This window comes from Pagrus pagrus (genome assembly GCF_965226575.1).
Source record: "Pagrus pagrus genome assembly, contig: HAP1_SCAFFOLD_99, whole genome shotgun sequence".
In the NCBI taxonomy this organism is placed as follows: domain Eukaryota; kingdom Metazoa; phylum Chordata; class Actinopteri; order Spariformes; family Sparidae; genus Pagrus; species Pagrus pagrus.
Window position 1 is genome coordinate 41,628 of NW_028175364.1, and position 18,543 is coordinate 60,170.

The 18,543-nt window shown below is 41.0% G+C and overlaps 1 long non-coding RNA gene across 4 annotated transcripts in view; it reads left to right on the forward strand.

Annotated features, from left to right (window-relative positions):
- Nucleotides 1-18,543, forward strand: part of LOC311253973 — a 39,011-nt gene that overhangs the window by 16,506 nt on the left and 3,962 nt on the right. Inside the window, exons 4-6 of one of the 4 annotated variants that reach the window (XR_014622113.1) lie at nucleotides 11,827-12,350; nucleotides 12,442-12,609; nucleotides 13,447-14,396. This is a non-coding gene — a long non-coding RNA (uncharacterized lncRNA). Of the gene's footprint in view, nucleotides 1-2,044; nucleotides 3,933-11,826; nucleotides 12,351-12,441; nucleotides 14,397-18,543 lie in introns of those variants that run through there. The other 3 variants (XR_014622112.1, XR_014622114.1, XR_014622115.1) reach the window with 3 other exon arrangements.

The following is an 18,543-nucleotide window of genomic DNA, read 5'->3' on the forward strand; positions in this document are numbered from 1 at the left end:
TCGATTCTGTGGCACCGGTCTCTACCAAGACAAGACGACCAAAGAAATCTTCTCCCTGGTTTACTAATGAAACCCGAGATCTCAAACAGGCCTGCAGGAAAATGGAACGTGCATGGCGAAAATCTAAATTAGTCGTTTTTCATCTTGCATGCTGTCATAGTGTACTTAATTACAAGCGTGCTCTTAATGCCACTAGAACAGCATATTTATCTGGCCTAATAAACAATAATAAACACAATCCTAGATTTCTCTTTGACACTGTGGCTAAACTTAATCAAAAAACCACAGTCTGTGAGCTGTACATCCTTTAATGCAAATGATTTCTTAGATTTCTTTTGCAATAAAATTGATGATATTAGAGCCAAAATTAATTCATCATCTCTGGCTTCCTCATCAAAGTTGATTATAAAACAGCCTTCTGCCGATTCTCAGTTAGCCCCGGCTCTAAACAATTTTGAAGATATCTCCCCTGAGATATTGTCTAAAATTGTCTCATCCTCAAAGCCAACTACCTGCATCCTGGACACCCTTCTGGCAAAACTGTTTAAGGATCTATGGCCAGCACTGGGACCTACAATGTTAAATATTGTTAACTTATCGCTCATGACAGGTGTTGTCCCTGCTAGTTTTAAGTCTGCTGTGGTTAAGCCTCTACTTAAGAAACCCCACCTTGACCCAGGATCTCTAAATAATTATAGGCCAGTATCCAACCTTCCCTTCTTCTCCAAAATCTTAGAAAGAGTTGTGTCCCAGCAACTTTCAGGCTACCTAACTAATAACAATCTCCTGGAACCTTTTCAATCAGCTTTCAGAGCCTGTCACTCCACCGAAACTGCCCTTACTAAAGTGGTAAAGGACATCTTACTTACTTAATTTAGATTTAGACTCTACCTCAGTGCTTCTGTTACTAGATCTCAGTGCTGCATTTGACACCACAGGTCACGGCATATTGTTATATTGTATATATAAAAGTACTACATCGATATTTACTGATGTGAAGTATGGTGTTCCATACTCGGAGTTTGGGAATACAGAGTTAGGGAATACATTTCCACTATGTGGAACTATGTGGACGACACTCAGCTGTATGTGCCCATCAAAGCTGATGATAAATCTCAAATCGCCAAATTGGAGACCTGCCTGTGTGCCGTGAAGAGCTGGATGTCAGAAAATTTCCTGCTCCTAAATTCGGATAAAACTGAGATGCTGGTCATTGCTCCCCCTCGACAGAGACACCCCTTTGAGAAATAACACAACTGTCGAGAGTTACTGTCACGTGATCAAAGTTCAACTGTTAAGAATTTAGGTGTTACTTTTGACTCTAGCCTCTCTTTCCATCAGCACATAAAAGAAATTACCAAGATCGCTTTTTACCACCTGCGCAATATGGCCAAAATTAGGTCCTTCCTGTCCACGGCCTTTGTTTCGTCTAGGCTGGATTACTGCAATGCCTTATTTTCGGGTCTTCAACATGGGAGCACTAAAGGTCTTCAGATGGTTCAAAATGCTGCAGCTAGAGTCTTAACATGTACAAGAAAATTTGATCATATTACACCAATCTTAGCCTCACTGCACTGGCTCCCAATACATATGAGATCAGACTTTAAGGTGCTGCTGATGACATACAAAACTGTACACAGCCTTGCCCCGTCGTACATGTCAGATCTTATTATACTGTATTCTCCAACTCGTGCACTACGCTCTCAAAATTCAGGGCTCCTGATCGTTCCCAGGGTTAAGAAGAAGTCAGCTGGCTGCAGGGCTTTCTCCTATCAGGCCCCCTTCCTCTGGAATAAACTCCCAGCTGATATTAGACAATCTGGCTCTATTGACGCCTTTAAATCTAAACTCAAAACTCACTTTTTCTGACTTGGCCTTTAATTAGTCCTTGACATCGACTACTAGCTTCTTCGGTGGGTCAACTCAGTCTCAGTGAGTAAGCTATAGTATTAGACGCCACATTGTCCTGCCGACGAGTAATAATCTGCTTATTCTGATTAACATTGCATTTCTATAACCTTGTTTTTCTTTCTGTTCCCACAAGGTGCAAGCTGTGTCACTTTCTCCCCCTCTTTCTCCTCCTACTCTCTTTTCATTCAGGCTCCCTTCTGATGAACTCAGGCCCCAGAGACCATCTACCTCTCCTGGCTCCTACAGCCCCACATACTGTCAGATCTGGATTGTCACACCCGGGCTCCGTTGGATCGTTCCTCTCCTTGTTTCGCTATCTCCTTATAACTGTATTCCTGTAAATTTTGAGGCCTCCTCATTCTGATCTCTCTCTCTACTACTAATTATCCTGTGTGGCCTGCCCTCTTCCAGGTCACCACGGTGGACAGGAGGTCGTGTGGCTCGGGCACCCCCTGACGATGCCTTGTCCTGCTCAGTCGTCTCCTGGATCCACATACTTTACATATATAATTTTTATCAGATTTTCTGTCAATGCAACCTGTAAACTGTGATTGCTGTTCTTTCTGTACATGCGACATCTATTGCATGACTGTCCGTCCTGGAAGAGAGATCCCTCCTCTGTGGCTCTCCCTGAGGTTTCTTCCGTCGTCTTTTTTTTCTGGTTAAAAGGGTCTTTTTTTTTTTTTTTTCCCCATCAAGATGGCAAGTTTTTCCTCACTCGAATCGAGGGTCTAAGGACAGAGGATGTCGTTCACTTTACAGACTGTAAAGCCCATTGAGGCAATGTGATAACTTGGAACAAAACTTAATAGAATATGAACAGGTTATAGATCCGGAACATAATCTTTTTAAAAACAAACACCAGTTGCTGTTGTTATACAGAAAACAGTTTAACAATATTACTGTTGAACATGGGATAAATATTATTCATTTTAACAGTAGAATTTATATGCAAACTTCCAAAGTATAAAAGAATATCTAATGCAGTTCAAAAAGCCTTTTAACATTATAGCCATCTTAGAAACATGGCTTGACGAAGAGAGAGGTACAGATTTTGTTTTGCAGGGATAGGAACTTAATTGCATTAATAGAGGGAGCAAAACTGGAGGAGACGTGGCTCTATTTGTTGACAAAGGCCTCACAAGGTTGTGGACAATATGTCAGTAATCATGGATGATGTAATGGAGTGTGTTACTATTGAAATATGTATTGGAAAAAAAGAAAAATGTCATTGTCAGTTGTGTGTATAGGAAACCTGGTTCAAACATTGAAATCTTTATAGAAAATATGGAAAGGGTATTCGCTAAAGAAAAGCAAAAAAGTCAATTATGTCTGTGGGGATTTTAACATAGCCTTGTTGAATCCCAACAACCATAAAATGACGGATGCATTTGTGGAAGCAATGTATAGTATGAGTTTATTTCCAACGATTACAAAACCAACCAGAATAACATCTCACTGTCACTCTGATTGACAATATTTTTACAAACAATATGGAGAGTAGTACTGTTAGTGCATTATTATTTAATGACATTAGTGATCACCTGCCTGTCTTTGCGATTCATGAATGTAACTACAATAGGAACTGGGGGTGTAATGAAGTTAAATACAGGAGAGTAAGATCTGAGGAAACTATAGCTGCATTTAGGAATGATTTAATTAATTATGATTGGAAAGTTTGTGAAGACACTGATAATTATTTTTAGACATATTCAAAAATGAGTATGACAAAAGCTGTCATATGTATATATATATGCAAACAATGTAACAAGAATAAGTATTCTGAAAACCCCTGGATGACTAAGGGACTGCAAAATGCCTGTAAGAAAAAGAATACTCTGTATAGGCACTTCATAAAATATAGAACAAAAGAGGCGGAGATTAAATATAAGAAATACAAAAAGGCATTAACTAATATTATGAGAGTATGTAAGAAGGGTTATTATAATAAAATATTAGAGAATAATAAAAACAATGTAAAAAGTATATGGAATATATTAAAGGTATAGTTGGTAATCCTGTTCAGAAACACTTTTTGTTATACTGGGTGAAATGGCCTTTCCATCCTGAGAGTAGTCCATACATAATGTGTTCAGAAAAATAAACAAAATAAATCATACCTCTGTGGCAGCTGCAGGCCTGTAAAATCTCTGACCAATCCCTCCCTCTCAGTCAGAGTTTAAAGAACCGTTGCCGGATATATTCAACACAGTCCACATGAGCTGTGTCCAAATTCAGGGGCAGCATCCTTCAAAGTGCGGATTTGAAGGCCAATCACAACGCTGCGCGAAGGATGTCCAAATTCGAAGGCTCCTCCAAATGCAGCCCACAAATGCAGCCTGCTTCTCCCGCTTTTTGGAGGACGGACCGCTACTGTCCTTCGCGGCCTCCCATATCCCAAGATCCTTTGTGCGCCGCTGCTCAGTCACGAAAAAGAAGAGGGAAAACTGAACAATGGCGACATCAAGTGGCGCGGACTTGACATTTAAATGTAAGTTCTGGGTTTATACTCGGTTTTTACTCATTTGATCATCCATTGCCAGATATGTTAAACTTCAGCGGACTTTCAGTTAAAATACGTGACCCTGGTAATGCATTAGCATACGGCATAAATTAGCATTATGCCGTTGGAAGTAAAGCTATAAAAGCCTTCGCTTTCAAAATGTTAGACGTTCAGAAAACCATAAAATCCATTCAGTCAAAACTCTTTCGCGGGCCTGGGCGGCATCAATCATGACATAACCGTAAGGGCGGGAACATCTGGTGACGCAAACCAGGAAATACGCCGAAGGCTGGACCGTCCAATTTAACTATGGTTGACGCAACCGTCAAAGGACTCTCCGAAGGACCCGGCCTTCGAAGGATGCGGCCCCTGAATTTGGACACAGCTATGGAGTTAGCAGGAGATCCACACTCCAGTTCAGAAGGTGGCGGTAATGCACACCTAAAGTTGTTTGCCAACAGCCATAAAACAGCAGCAGAAGAAGAAGCAGCAGAGTTACCAAGAGAGAACAATGGCAGAGAAAATGCAGCCAAAAGTAGCACTTCCAGAAGTGATGCAGAGGTTGCTGTCTTTCTGTTGGACAGGTAATTAGTTGTTTTGCTTCGGGGATTTGTTATTTTCATGAAATATGTAACGTTAGCCAAATTAGCTACTTTTGTCGCTTGTCTTAGCCCAATGCTAATGGCTCTCCTCTGCCCTGCTGATGGACTGGACAACTATTCCCTTAAATAATATAATTAGAAAAAGACAAACCAAACCAGATTACCCTGAATTGTTTACGGACAATGGCATAACAATTACTGATAGGAATGAAGTGGTTGACAAATTTAACAGTTTTTTTGTTAATGGATGGGTCCTAATCTGGCCAAAGAAATAAATCCGAGAAGAAATGTGTTGAGGAAAAATGTGTGGAGAGAAATCCAAATTCAGTCATATTGGGAACTGAAAAGTAAGGAAATTATTGATATTGTAAATAAGTGTATAAGTAAAACGTCAAAAGATTAGAATGATATCGATATGAGTCTTCTAAAGAAAATAATAAATGGAATTGTGGGTCTGTTAACACATATATGTAATTTATCATTCATAACGGGAACATTTCCAGATAAAATTAAAGTTGCTAAAGTAATTGTATAAAGATGGTGATAAACACCTTTTCACCAACTATAGACCTGTATCCTTGCTTTCTCAGTTCTCAAAAATTATTGAAAAACTTTTTGTTACAAGACTGGATAATTTCATTAAAAAAAATAATATATTCATGGACAGTCAGTATATGGGTTCAGATCAGGCAGATTAACTTCTATATATTTGTTGACCTAAAAAAAGCATTCGACACAATTGATCATGGGATGCTACTTAAAAAACTGGAGAGGTATGGCATCAGAGGGGTTGCATTGGATTGGATAAAGAGTTACATTAAAAACAGGCTTCAATTTGTGCAGATGGGTCTTCACAAGTCAAAGAACCTGAACATTACCTGTGGTGTCCCACAGGGGTCAGTCTTGGGGCCGAAGCTAGTTATTTTGTACATTAATGACATTTGTAGAGTTTCAAATGTACTGAAGTTTGTTGTCTTTGTGGATGACACAAATATTTTTTGTTCTGGGGAAGACTTGCAGCAGCTCTTGGAAGTGGTCACGGAAGAAATGTATAAATTAAAAAGTTGGTTTGATGTAAATAAATTATCATTGAACCCAGGGCCGCCCCTGGCAAAATTGGGGCCCTAAGCAGAATTTTATTTTGAGGCCCCCCCCCCCTTTACAAAATGACTGTATCACGGAATGCCATTTAGGTTTACAACCTTTTATAAGTAGGAACAAATCAAATGAACAGCCTCTTTCAACAATGGAACAAGCCTTTTACAGATGCAGGCTGCTTCAGTAGACATGGTGCCTGATGGCCCTTGTGACATACTGGGTGCTGGCTCCGTGTCACCCTTAGTAACAAACTTCAGCATTGACCCTGTTATGACAAGAAATCCACCATACAAGCAGATTATTAATTTTTGTTTTGGTCTTAATGGTAAATTACACAATGAAATTAATGTAAATACTAGCCTCACAAAGATTAAAATGCAATTAATGCAAATACGACTACAGCTAATAATATTCATTATGATTTGATTTGATGATATTTCTATATCTAAATATTTTTAAATACTTATTTTTACATTTAGTGCTTAGGTTCTATATTCCTACACTGCTGTTTGCTGCTGTAACGCTTTACATTTCTCCATTGTGGGTCAAGGATTATCTTAATTTTTCTTATCTAATCTTATATGACTGTTATAAATTAAATTCACCAAGAGATGGCGACATTTTACCTCCATAAAAATAGCCCAAAACTTCTATTGATAGCATAGATTGATAGGCTATAAACCTGAGCCAACATACGACCACCAACTGGTCAATTAACCGCTCCTTTTTCAACAGAGCTGAATGTATATGCAGTTAACAAGACATTCAATAAATGATAATCAGGGCCGCTGGAAAATTTCATCTCCAGTCCACATCTAGACAGAATTATCCTCTCTTCTGTCTCATGATTAGCATGCTAGCAGCTGGGGTGTTTATGCCACAAAGTTTTCTTTTTTATTTCAACAACATACCCACCTTCAAGTGAAGCACGAGCCTCCTCTTGTTTAGACTTTGTCTTTCTTTTGCTTGCTCCCGATTCATATTGCCGTTGGGAGGCCATCTCTCCACCTGCATCCAACTGCCTGTCGGCGCATCTGACCGCTGATTGGTCAGATGCTGCGTGCTGTCAATCATTGCGGCAACGTGTGCGGCGTCAGATTACTCGTCTCTTTTTTTTTCTCTCCTGCCTTTGGCTGACTTGGTGCTCTAAGCGTGCCTCACGGCAGCGATGCGCATCCTTTGCGCATTTGCGGAGAATGCGTCCCCTTGTGCAAAATGGGGCCCCCCACGGATCGTGGGGCCCTACGCACAGCGCGTGTTCTGCGTCTAAGGAGGGGCAGCGCTGATTGAACCTGAACAAAACTAAATTTATAAATTTTGGACATCGTAAAATGAATGAAGATGTTCACGTAGAAATGAATAATGTTGCAATAGAAAGAGTTTATGAAAACAAATTTTGGAGTGTTTTAATTTTTAATTTATTAATTTAGTTTTGCTGGAAGGCCCACATTAAGTATCTGTGTACTAAGATGGCAAAGAGCATTGGAGTGCTGAGTACATGTAGATATATCTTGAATCAAGCAACACTACACTTTCTGTACTGTGCACTCATTACAATATCTTTTTTTTATTTTTTTTTATTATATCTTTATTTGGAATGGACATAAATACACCAGCATATCAACATTGGTAAGAGTGAAAACAAGTGTCCTTCCGGTTTTGTTTGTTTGAGTCCAGGAAAAACGCATCACCAGCCGTCCAGGCATGCGAGTCCAAAAAAGGTATAGTCATGGGTCGTGGATTAAATTACGTTCGGCCTTTGTAGTACCCACTTTCCTCTAATAACTTAAATTACACAGCAATTGTAATGGAATAATATCAGTGGATACAGGTTATCCTCTTAAAAGACAGTACTGATAATTTGCGTGAGGTACACAAAGCCAGATGAGATTTACATGCTCACTTAGAGAGAACTCTGGTACAACTTACTTGTAGATCTCATCTCTCATCTCACAGTTTAAATGGAACTATGTACAGGAACCAGGGTGGTCGCCCGCTGCTGCTGTCATAGAAATAATTAACAATAACCAGTCAGAAATTAAGTAAGTAATCTAGGAAGTAATATTACCAGTGAGATCAAATGAAATCTGCTCTCGTGGGGGTTATGAATGAAATCCAGTTGTTCCAGATTTGGTAAAATTTGTCCTTTTGGATTCTTAATTGATAGCTCAATTTTTCCATCCTAAATATCTCTAGGGTAATTCCAATCCAATCATCCAGGGTAGGCTGAATCGGGCTTAACCATCTCCTTGTAATTGTTTTCTTACTAGCCACCAAAAGTAATTGCAGCAGCTTTATCTCGGTCCTGCATTTCAAAAAAGAGACAAGACCCAGGTACAGAACATCAAAAACCAGAGGTATTTGAGTGTTAAAAAACGTGCTTAAGGAAGCCTGGATACCCCTCCAGAAATCATTTAACTTGGGACAATCCCAGAAGATATGATAGTGGTTAGCAACAGTTGAACCACATTGTCTCCAGCATGCCATATGTGTGGAAAAATTCTGATTCACGTTCTGTAAGGTCGGTCAATTTACATCCATAAGCAATATATGATCGTAATTGCAGGTATCTATGAAATTTGTTTCGTGCCAAGCCGTGATTATCCCGCAAGGTCTCAAAGCTGTGCACAGGCTTTCTTCGAGTAAGTGAAAGGAGTGTTGTGAGACCATACAATGTCCATGATTTAAAACTAGAGTTGTGCCTATTGGGAATAAAATCTGAGTCATAGGTGTAATACTCTGATAAATATCAGTAGTATTTATTTTATTATTTTCCTGGGTATAAGTTAAGGATGAAATGCCAGTTCATGGTGAAGTTAAATTCAAATAAATAAATATTTGATATAAATAAGATATTAAAATGTTTAAAATGGGTGACTTTAAAAATATAATTTCATGGTGTGTGAATGCCTTTAAAAAGTTAAAAGTAATTCTATTACGTGATAGTACGGGCGTGAGTTCATGACCTTAAAAATGTTTTACACTTCCGGGTAGGGACCTGAGTAAGAGAAGAAGAGGAAGGAGGAACGTGTTAATGGCGGAGAGCAGAGACTTCAGGACTGTGTGTGTGTGTGTGTCATCTCTGTATCGGTTTTTACTCTGAAGAACTGAACTTTTTGTTGGAAATCACGCTGGGAGTGTGTAGGTAAAACTCTCCAGCGCAGTGGAGTGTTTTATTAGAGCCGAAGCAAGTTCAGCCGAGTTAGCTAGCCAAAGCTAGTGCTAAGCTAACCACCCAGTCACCATCGTCGGGAGGAGACGGTGGAAAAGATAACGCTCGCACGGACGGGACGAGGACTGCCGAGCCGTCACGGACGAGAATTGCTGGGTCGCGGAGCAGTGCAGCCGGGTCGACACGGACGAGGATCGCCGAGCCGCCGCGACGGACGGACGGACGGTGAAAGTGGTTCGGCATCTGCAGCTTGTTTCAGCTGGCTTCTTGAACACACAGAGGTACTCACAGTCGCTACAGAAAACCATCATGAGCTCCAACTAAGCGCGCCAACGAACAAAATAAGAGTGCACTCAGGTTGAACAATTAAGACTAAACCAGATCATATTTACCCCGGGTTTGTTTTTCTCTGTTCTCTGTTTTCAAAACAAGAGGTTTGAATGTGTGGTTTCTCTCCTTCATATTCCAATACATTTCCAAACCTGATATCTGGTGTTGTGTCATTGAGTGGTGTTTCATTCTTTAAATTACTGAGTAAAGTATAACTTACCGGTCATAATCATTCCTGCCAGTCTCTAAATAAGTGTCATACAGTGAGTGAGATATATATATATATATATATATACCCTAGACAGTTATTATTTTTTGAGATGTTTCTTTTACCACAATATATTGAATGAGTGTTAAGGCTTCATCTTAAAGCATAAGGTGGGTTTTAATACACGAGCCGGTGGTAAAAGGGTTACATAGGCAAACCATCTGAAAATTCTCAACATTCTATGCATCTCACAAATATTAATTACCTTCTGCCAGACTCTGAGTGTGTGGGATACCCAGGGGTTCGCCGACTTTTCCAAATGAGACGTTAGACCTTATCCGCTATTACACATATTACCATATCTGATCTATTGTGTTGAAATCTGGGGTAATACTTACAAGAGTACCTTAAAAAGGATATGCACATTGCAAAAAAGAGCAGTAAGGATAATAAATCATGCTGGGTATCTTGATCATACGAATCCTCTATTTTTTAAATTACAGACTTTGAAATTTATGGACTTAGTGAAAGTTAGAACAGCAATAATAATGTTTAAAGCAAGAAATAATGCACTGCCTGAAAACATTTAAAAAAATGTTTCAAGATAGAGAAGGTAAATATCATCTAAGAGGAAAATTAAATTTTAAAAAACCTTGTGTACGTACTGCTTTTAAAAGCATGTGCATATCAGTCTATGGGGTAACATTGTGGAATGGTCTTGAAGAAGAAATCAAAGTACTAGCTCTATACAGTTTAAAAACAGATACAAGAAAGCAATTCTTGACAAATATAATAAAAAAATAAGACCTCAAAACTATCTATTTTCTGGATGTAATTATTCTATTACATTTCTGTTCCTTATACGAAGCAATATGTATAATATAAATATAACTAATTGCAATCACGGCTGGGTTATGGAATACAGTACTTCACTTTGGTGGTATATGGGGAGTGACTGGGGAATTAACTTTTTCGAGTTTAGGATATTGTAGGAGGCTAGTTTAAGTATGCCTTGATTTTTTGTTAATTGTTTTGTTGTATTTATCATTTTGTCATTACTTTGTATTTTACTTTTATATATTTCTTTTTTGTTGTATTTATTTTATGATGTGAGGAAGTTGTGAAGAAGGGACAGGACTAAATAAGCTTTCTGCTTCCTCCTGTTCCCTCTCGAACAGATTATTTTGTTTGTCTGACATATCATTTTGATGGCTACTTGTTGTTCAAGATAAAATGAAGAATAAAGAATGAATTGTGATTTTGGGCTATATAAATAAAATTTGATTTGATTTGATTTGATAAACCCCCCCCCCACTCCCTGTTTACTACGCACAAGTTTATCTAGAGGCTGCTCTTTTAATGGTTGAAGATGGCCACCCTGTTCGGAGATAACAAAGTGCCTAACCTGGAGGTATTTGAAATAATGGGTGTGGAGTAGTCCATACTGAGATGAGAGCTCTTCAAAAGTCTGAAGGGTTCCATCTTTGAACAAATTCCCAAAAGTTGTAATACCTCTTGTAAACCATAGGTTTGTAATACCATCTCTAAGGGCTTTAGGTAAAGAGGGATTGGAGTGGAAAGGGGATTTGTCATAAATAGGTTGAATACAGCCCGTTTTCTTCCAAATTTGCTGCCATATCTTATAAGTATGGACAATAACTGGGTTTGTTGTTGTAACCAAAAGAGAGCTAAGCGAGCTGTTATATTGAACTGATTCCAGTTTGAACTCTGTTAAATGGTTCTGTTCAATTTGTTTCCACTTAGGTGAATGGGATTTGCACTGTTTGCCAGACCCACATTGCTGTAATTTGTGCTGCCCAATAGAAATGCTCAAAATTGGGGACTTTTCAGTCCACCTTTTTCTAGAGGGTTTTGCAATATTAACATCTTTATCCTGGGTGGTTTGTTTCTCCATATAAACTGTGTGATGCAAAGGTTGAGTTGTTGAAAAAATTGCTTTGGGACCAGAAATGGTAACATCTGGAAACCTGTACGCCTACAGGTGAGAGATTGACCATTTGGTGACCTGGTGCAGCCAGAACAACCTGGAGCTTAATGCTCTAAAGACAGTGGAGATAGTAGTGGACTTCAGAAAGAACCCAGCCCCACCCGCCTCCTTCAACCTGTGTGGCTCCCCAGTCAACTCTGTGGAGTCCTGCCGTTTCCTGGGCACCATTATCACCCAGGACCTAAAATGGGAGCCGAACATCAGATCCCTCACCATAAAAGCCTGGAATGGGAAATTGCATTACTATACCATTTTTATTCATTATGTCGTCTTACATTGTCTTCACTGTGTTCTTCCCACATCCTCGAATGTTTGTACTGTCAGCACAAAGAGAGATATGTGCTTCTTGTTATGGGAACGGAGCCTGGTACAGACATGAGAAGGACACAGGGCATTCCTTTCCTTTAACAAAAAGGGTTCTCAACTGTCTCATCTTGTTCTTCTTTCTGCAGACCGCATGCCACTCTGTTGATTGATGAACCTTTTTTATAAAGAATAAAATCCTTAAAAGACAACTGGTATTTCTTACAAGTTTGTTTCAGATATCTCACAAATAAGACAAATTTCCACAACAATTTGGTGTCAGAAGTGGGATTCCTTGTGTGACAGGATCTGGAGCCTGCAGCGGACTGTGACCGGCCAGCCTGGAGGAAAACTTCGTCCAGCCTCTACCTCGAGAAAAAATCTTAAGAGACGAGAGGACTGACCGCTGCGGCCCCGGACCGTCATCACTGGAATCCTTATTGAGGGAAAAAGGACCACGTTGCTTAACAAACGGTGAGATACTGAAAGAAACGAAACTTCTTTAAGAGGGAAAATAAATGAATAAATAATTATAATTATGTTTTGGAAAAAAAAAAAAAAAATTAAGTAAATTAGTAATTTTTGCTGGATTTCTGTTGATCATTGTGATAGTTGGGCGACTCGAACCAATTCAGGGCAGAGTAATACCGGGTTCTGGGAACACCGGCGCTAATAGGAAGAAAAGGTGTTTATCCTATTAAGCTGTTTTACCGCTGGATTGGGGGCCAAATCAGGGCCGAGTGAAACCAAGCAGAGACAAGGGGTCTCTTAAGGTTATCACCGCTGGTTGGCTGCTTTTTTTCAGAATTTGTAGCGTAATTAAACTGAATTCATGGTAATGACCGGGTCTTAAGGATAAATATAAAGTGCACTGGGACAAGTGACAAGTAGAACAATGGGAGGCAAATCCAGCAAAAAAACAGGAAGCTGGCGTAGGACCAGACCTGGCTGCCCCAAACATAAATTACATAAAGGTTAATGATGGTAATGAGGCTATAGAGCCTTTACATGTCTGGGTGAGAGAGTTTGGTTTTCCCTGCGGAGGGACATTCAGCATGAGACAGCTGAATCTGTTTGAGGAGAAGATTAATTTTAGAATAAAAGAGATAAAAGCAAAAAGAAAAGTGTCACATAAAAAAACTTGGGGAGGTTGAAAGGCGTTTGAAAGCCTTTAGGATGTGGAAAGTGGATGCAGGGAGAGACGTAAATGTGCTAGTCAAAATGAGAAGGAAAAGAAGAGTGCAAGTGATGAGAAAAGAACAGAGTTGTCTTCTCAGAATCGGGTTTCTTCTCTGTATCCCCCACTTCCAGGTCCTATGCCTCAGTGTCTCAGAGTGGACTATGACCTCGACGCGTCCCTCCTGTTCAACCCATAGCACCGCCGAGACCACCACCGCCACTACGGTCTCCAGCACCACCGCCATACCCGGACGACCAGAAACCGTCATCGTCTGCTTCCCAACCAGATATGAGCGCAGCGGGACACAAACAAGGGGATGCGAAGCTCAGTGCCAACAAAGGACAGCTAACCAAAACCACATCTGTTGCTGCAAACTTTGGAGAACATTCCCCTCTTACTCCTCGACCTTACACCAGAAGCAAGGCCAACAAGGAAGATAATACAGGAGCCACCGGCACCTATCCCATGGTGGAGGTGGCAGGAGCCCGGGGCGTCCAAATGGTTTTCCGCCCCAGGTCTGATACTGATGTGAAAGAGGCCATGGCACACCTGCCACAGCCGAGTACATGTGGAAAGAAATTTGATGAGGACTTAGAACTTTTCTGTCGAGAATTCAGCCCAACCCTTCCTGAACTGAAACGCCTGCTAATCCTGAAAATGGGAGCAGCAGATTGGTCAAAGCTTTCAGAAAAGTTTCCAAGTGGCGACACGTGCTGCTCACATCATGACTGGGACGACGTGGAAAATGAAGACTATAGACATGCTGTTACCGCGCTGTATACAGTAATTACAGCTGCCTTCCCACCTCGGATGAACTCTGCTAAGATCTCTGACTGCGTACAGGCGAAAGGTGAAACTGAGGCTGCATATCGAGGACGAGGTCACAGAGGATACGGTGACTGGAGACGCTCTTATTGTGATCCAGAAGTGTGTCTCCGATGTGAACAAAAAGGACATTGGGCCAAGGATTGCACCAAGACTCTAGCTGCGACCTCCAGCCAGGCGGACTGAGAGAAGGGAAGGGGGGTGCGGCCGGACAGCTCATTCTCTACTCTGACTCACCCGACGCATCTGGAGCCTGGTAACACACCCACATCGCACACTACAGATCACACGTTTGAATTGTTATGTGATGCAATAACCTTCCTTGAAACAAAATGTTCACCTCCAGCTGGTACATATGTGAAATATGAAAACAATGCCTTTAAGAAAATGCCAACAAATTCTCTATCTGTGAATGACAGAATGGTTTCTTTCCTTGTTGTCTCTGGTGCCACACACTCAGTGATCAAAGGAAAGGAGTTTCTGAGCTCTCCTAAAATGTCAGGCTGCTTTGTCAACTCTGCAAGTGCTTCTGGTGTAGTAGTACGTGAACATTTTACTGTTCCTCTTAAATGTTCCGATGATAACAGCACCAACTTCAAACATGCATTTCTGTTGTCAGACTGCTGCCCTATAAATTTATTGGGCAGAGATCTCATGTGCAAACTGGGAATAACTCTTATTCCCACACCAGATGGTGTTCAAGTCATAAAACCTCATGAAAATGCACAGTTGTTTGTGAAATATTGCCCTGATCAGCTGTTGTATGCTTATCAGTGGAAGCTACCGTAGAGCGATATCTGCAGTCTATTTTTGGAAGAGGCCAGAAAACACACACCCCCTGGCCCACCACACACGCACGTGCAGTGCATGCCAAATGACTCACTTCAGTGTACATCTTTTGTTTCAGTGGGTCCAGATAGACAGTATGAAAAGAAATGGTATGATGACAAATACAAAAATGAACGGTTGTGTATCACACACCTATGTTGGACAGAAAACAAATGCATTGCATCTGTGCAACTTACACCCACTCAAAAACATCAGTACTATGTAAATAACTCTGCGCCGCACATTGCACTTGAAAAAGCAAACACTGATAAATGGGAGGATTTGGGTCTTTTTGCACGTGCATGTAGATCAACCACTAAGTGGGACCCCACAGATGACCCACATGTGTTTTACAATCCAAAACTGCATGCATTTAGAAAGGTTTTTCTGCAACCACTCACACACAACGAACAGTTCAGTTAGTTCCACCTATAACATCCTCGCACATTTTTCTGTCAGAGACTGAGGCTGCAGCCATCCCAGCCCTCCAGGAAGTCCTAAGACTCTGTGGGCTCGAGGAAAACATGATGTTGGTCTAATTAAAACAGCAGAACCAGTGGTGATCACCCCCAAATCTGATTACAGACCTTGCCAACACCTTGCCAAACCTGAGGCTATTGAAGGTTTTTGAGTCCCTGAAAAAGGCAGGAGTAATTGTGCCTTGTGACACTTCTCCTGTGAGGACTCCTATTTTTTCCTGTGAAGAAAATAAGAGACAAAGGTCAACCAACTGAATGGCGTTTTGTACAAGACTTGCAAGTCGTAAATGATGCTGTACAGCCGAGAGCTCCTCAAGTTCCTAATCCTTACACAATTTTGTCACAAGTGGTTTTCGGTGGTGGACCTGGCCAATGCATTTTTCAGTGTTCCTGTTCATCCAGATAGTCAGTTCTGGTTTGCGAGTCCCGTACTGTTTACGACGCGTTGCGGAAAAGTCTAGAGCCTCTGGCTTTGTCCGAGGGCTCTGCACTTTTGCAGTATGTGGACGACCTTGTGATTTGTGCGCCAACAAAAGAACAATGCGAACGCGATACGATCCGACTCCTAAAACATGTCCGACAAAAGGTCACATTTTTGGGTCATGAGATTTCCAGCGACGGGAAATCCCTTTCCCCCAATCGTGTTGAGGCAATTCAGAACATTCCCAGGCCTAGAACCAAAAAACAAGTTCTTTCGTTCCTGGGAATGTGTTCTATGCAGTGTTAGAAGCACCACTTGGTGCCACGGTGCATGGTAAAAGCCCACAATCACATGATTTAGTGACATGGACTCCTGAGGCTGAAAAGGCCTTCACTGACCTGAAACTAGCTCTACAGACCACACCTACTTTAGGGCGACCTGACCCGAGCAGACCATTCACACAGACTGTTGATGAGAGGAATGCATGTATGACATCAGTGCTGCTCCAAGATCATGGGGGGAAACTTAGACCTGTGGCTTATTTCTCTGCTAAACTCGACCCTGTAGCTGCTGGGTTGCCACGTTGTCTCCGGGCTGTAGCAGCAGCTGAGAAAGCTGTTATGGCTTCGAGGGATACTGTAGGTTATTCAGATCTGACTCTCCTTGTTCCTCATGCTGTTTCTCTAATTTTGCTTGAACAGAAAACCTCACATCTCTCCACAGCACGATGGCTAAGACACAATACTGTTTTGCTTGACATGCCTAACATCAAGATCAAAAGATGTACTGTTCTTAACCCTGCTACATTGCTTCCCATTCAGGGGGAGGGTGAAGATCACAACTGTGTTGCTGTGTTGGACGAGGTGTGCACCCATTGCACCGATTTGTCTGAAACTCCACTGATTAATCCTCACTTTGTTTTGTTTGTTGATGGCTCAGCATCCCGTAACCCAGAAACCGGTAAAAAAACAGGTTGGTTATGCTGTAGTCTCACTACATGAGACTTTGAAATCAGGTTCTTTGCCGCCTCACTACTCTGCTCAAGCTGCAGAGTTAGTTGCTCTCACAGAGACCTGTAAACTAGCAGAAGATAAATCAGTAACGATCTGGACCGATAGTCGTTATGCTTTAAGCGTTTTGCATGATTTTGGTGCTCTATGGAAGCACAGGAAATTCATAAAATCTGATGGAAAGCCTATTCTGAATGGTGACAAAGTTTCTGCATTATTGGATGCTGCGTTATTGCCCAGAGCCATTGCTGTGTGTAAATGTCAGGCTCACACTAACAACAGTGATTCAGTTTCTACAGGGGGGTATTTCAGAAAGTGGGTTTTGTGAAAACTCTGAGTTTGTTAACCCTGAGATGAGAGAAACTCTGAGTTTTTAGTTCCAGAAAGAGAGGTAACTTAAACTCTGAGTCTGTTACTGCGGTAACTGACTCTGTGAACATAACCTGCTCACTGGCAGGTTTACCTGAAGAAACCCTGAGTCTGACGGAGCTGTCTGACAGCAGCTGTCCTTTCCTTCAGTCCGATCGTGTTGAAGCAGAAATAATTCACATAGTTTTACACCAGGAGGAGAATTTAGATTCATTTAGATGAGCTCTCACTCCCCGACGAGGACTGAACCGAACAGTAGACCGCTTCTCATCAGTCCGTCATTTATATTCTCCGGCCGCACAGCGAATATCAGGCTACACATCGCTGACGTGCTCTCAGATCTGAACAATCCTCTTTGTTTGTTTTTTTTGTTTGTTTGTTTTTAATCACTTCGCAGGTTAATCAATCACCTTCAGCAACCAGAAAAAGAGAAATAACTCACATTTCATTTGACTTTCTTTATTTCCCACAGATAGCTACAAAAGTAACCATCAGTAGAGCCTATTGTATTTTTTCCAACAACGTAATTTCAATGTCCGTGTTTCTAGTTTGCAGCCGCATTGAGTATAAGATTAAATGACTTCTAGTTAAATCTGTAGACAGTAGGCTACGTGTGTGTCTGACTCCAATGTTGGGTACTGGGGGAGAGTGACGCCCTCAGCCTCTGGTCACCCAGCGACCTGACTCAGGACCAGCTCCTCTGTCTCTGGCGGACGTGGTGGAGGTGAGCACCACTTCATGTTCATCTACTCAGCAGGATGTTAGGACACAGATGTGTGTTAAACAGCATCTGTTGGTGGTAAAAGCTACTACAAGTTAAAATATCCACTGAATAAACTTTTACTTTGTTTAATATGTGAAATAAAACCAAAGTGAGGAGCCATCGTGAGACTGTTTTTATATTTTCAGCCGATTTGAATTAAATAAAATAGCCTAAAATAAAATAAAACACTGAACAACATTCAACCACTTCCTCAAAGGCTAATATAAAAGAAAGTGATGTTAAATTCAAAATGAAAAGACGGCCGCATCTAAAACTCTGTCAGTGATTTTTATTACGGCTGCAGCCGTGTTACTTTTTTTCCCCACAGAAAATGTCTGCTTCCTGTTTTCTCCCCTGTTGCCATGGTGAATCACAGTATCGGAGCTCCATTGATGATGGCTTTTTACTAGTCGTCAGGCACGAGCTCAACTCAGAGTTAACGTACTCAGAGTCGACTTACCTAACTCAGATCAGCTATCCTGGAACTGAAAACTCAGAGTTTCACTTCACAGGGTAAGTCAACTCAGAGTTCA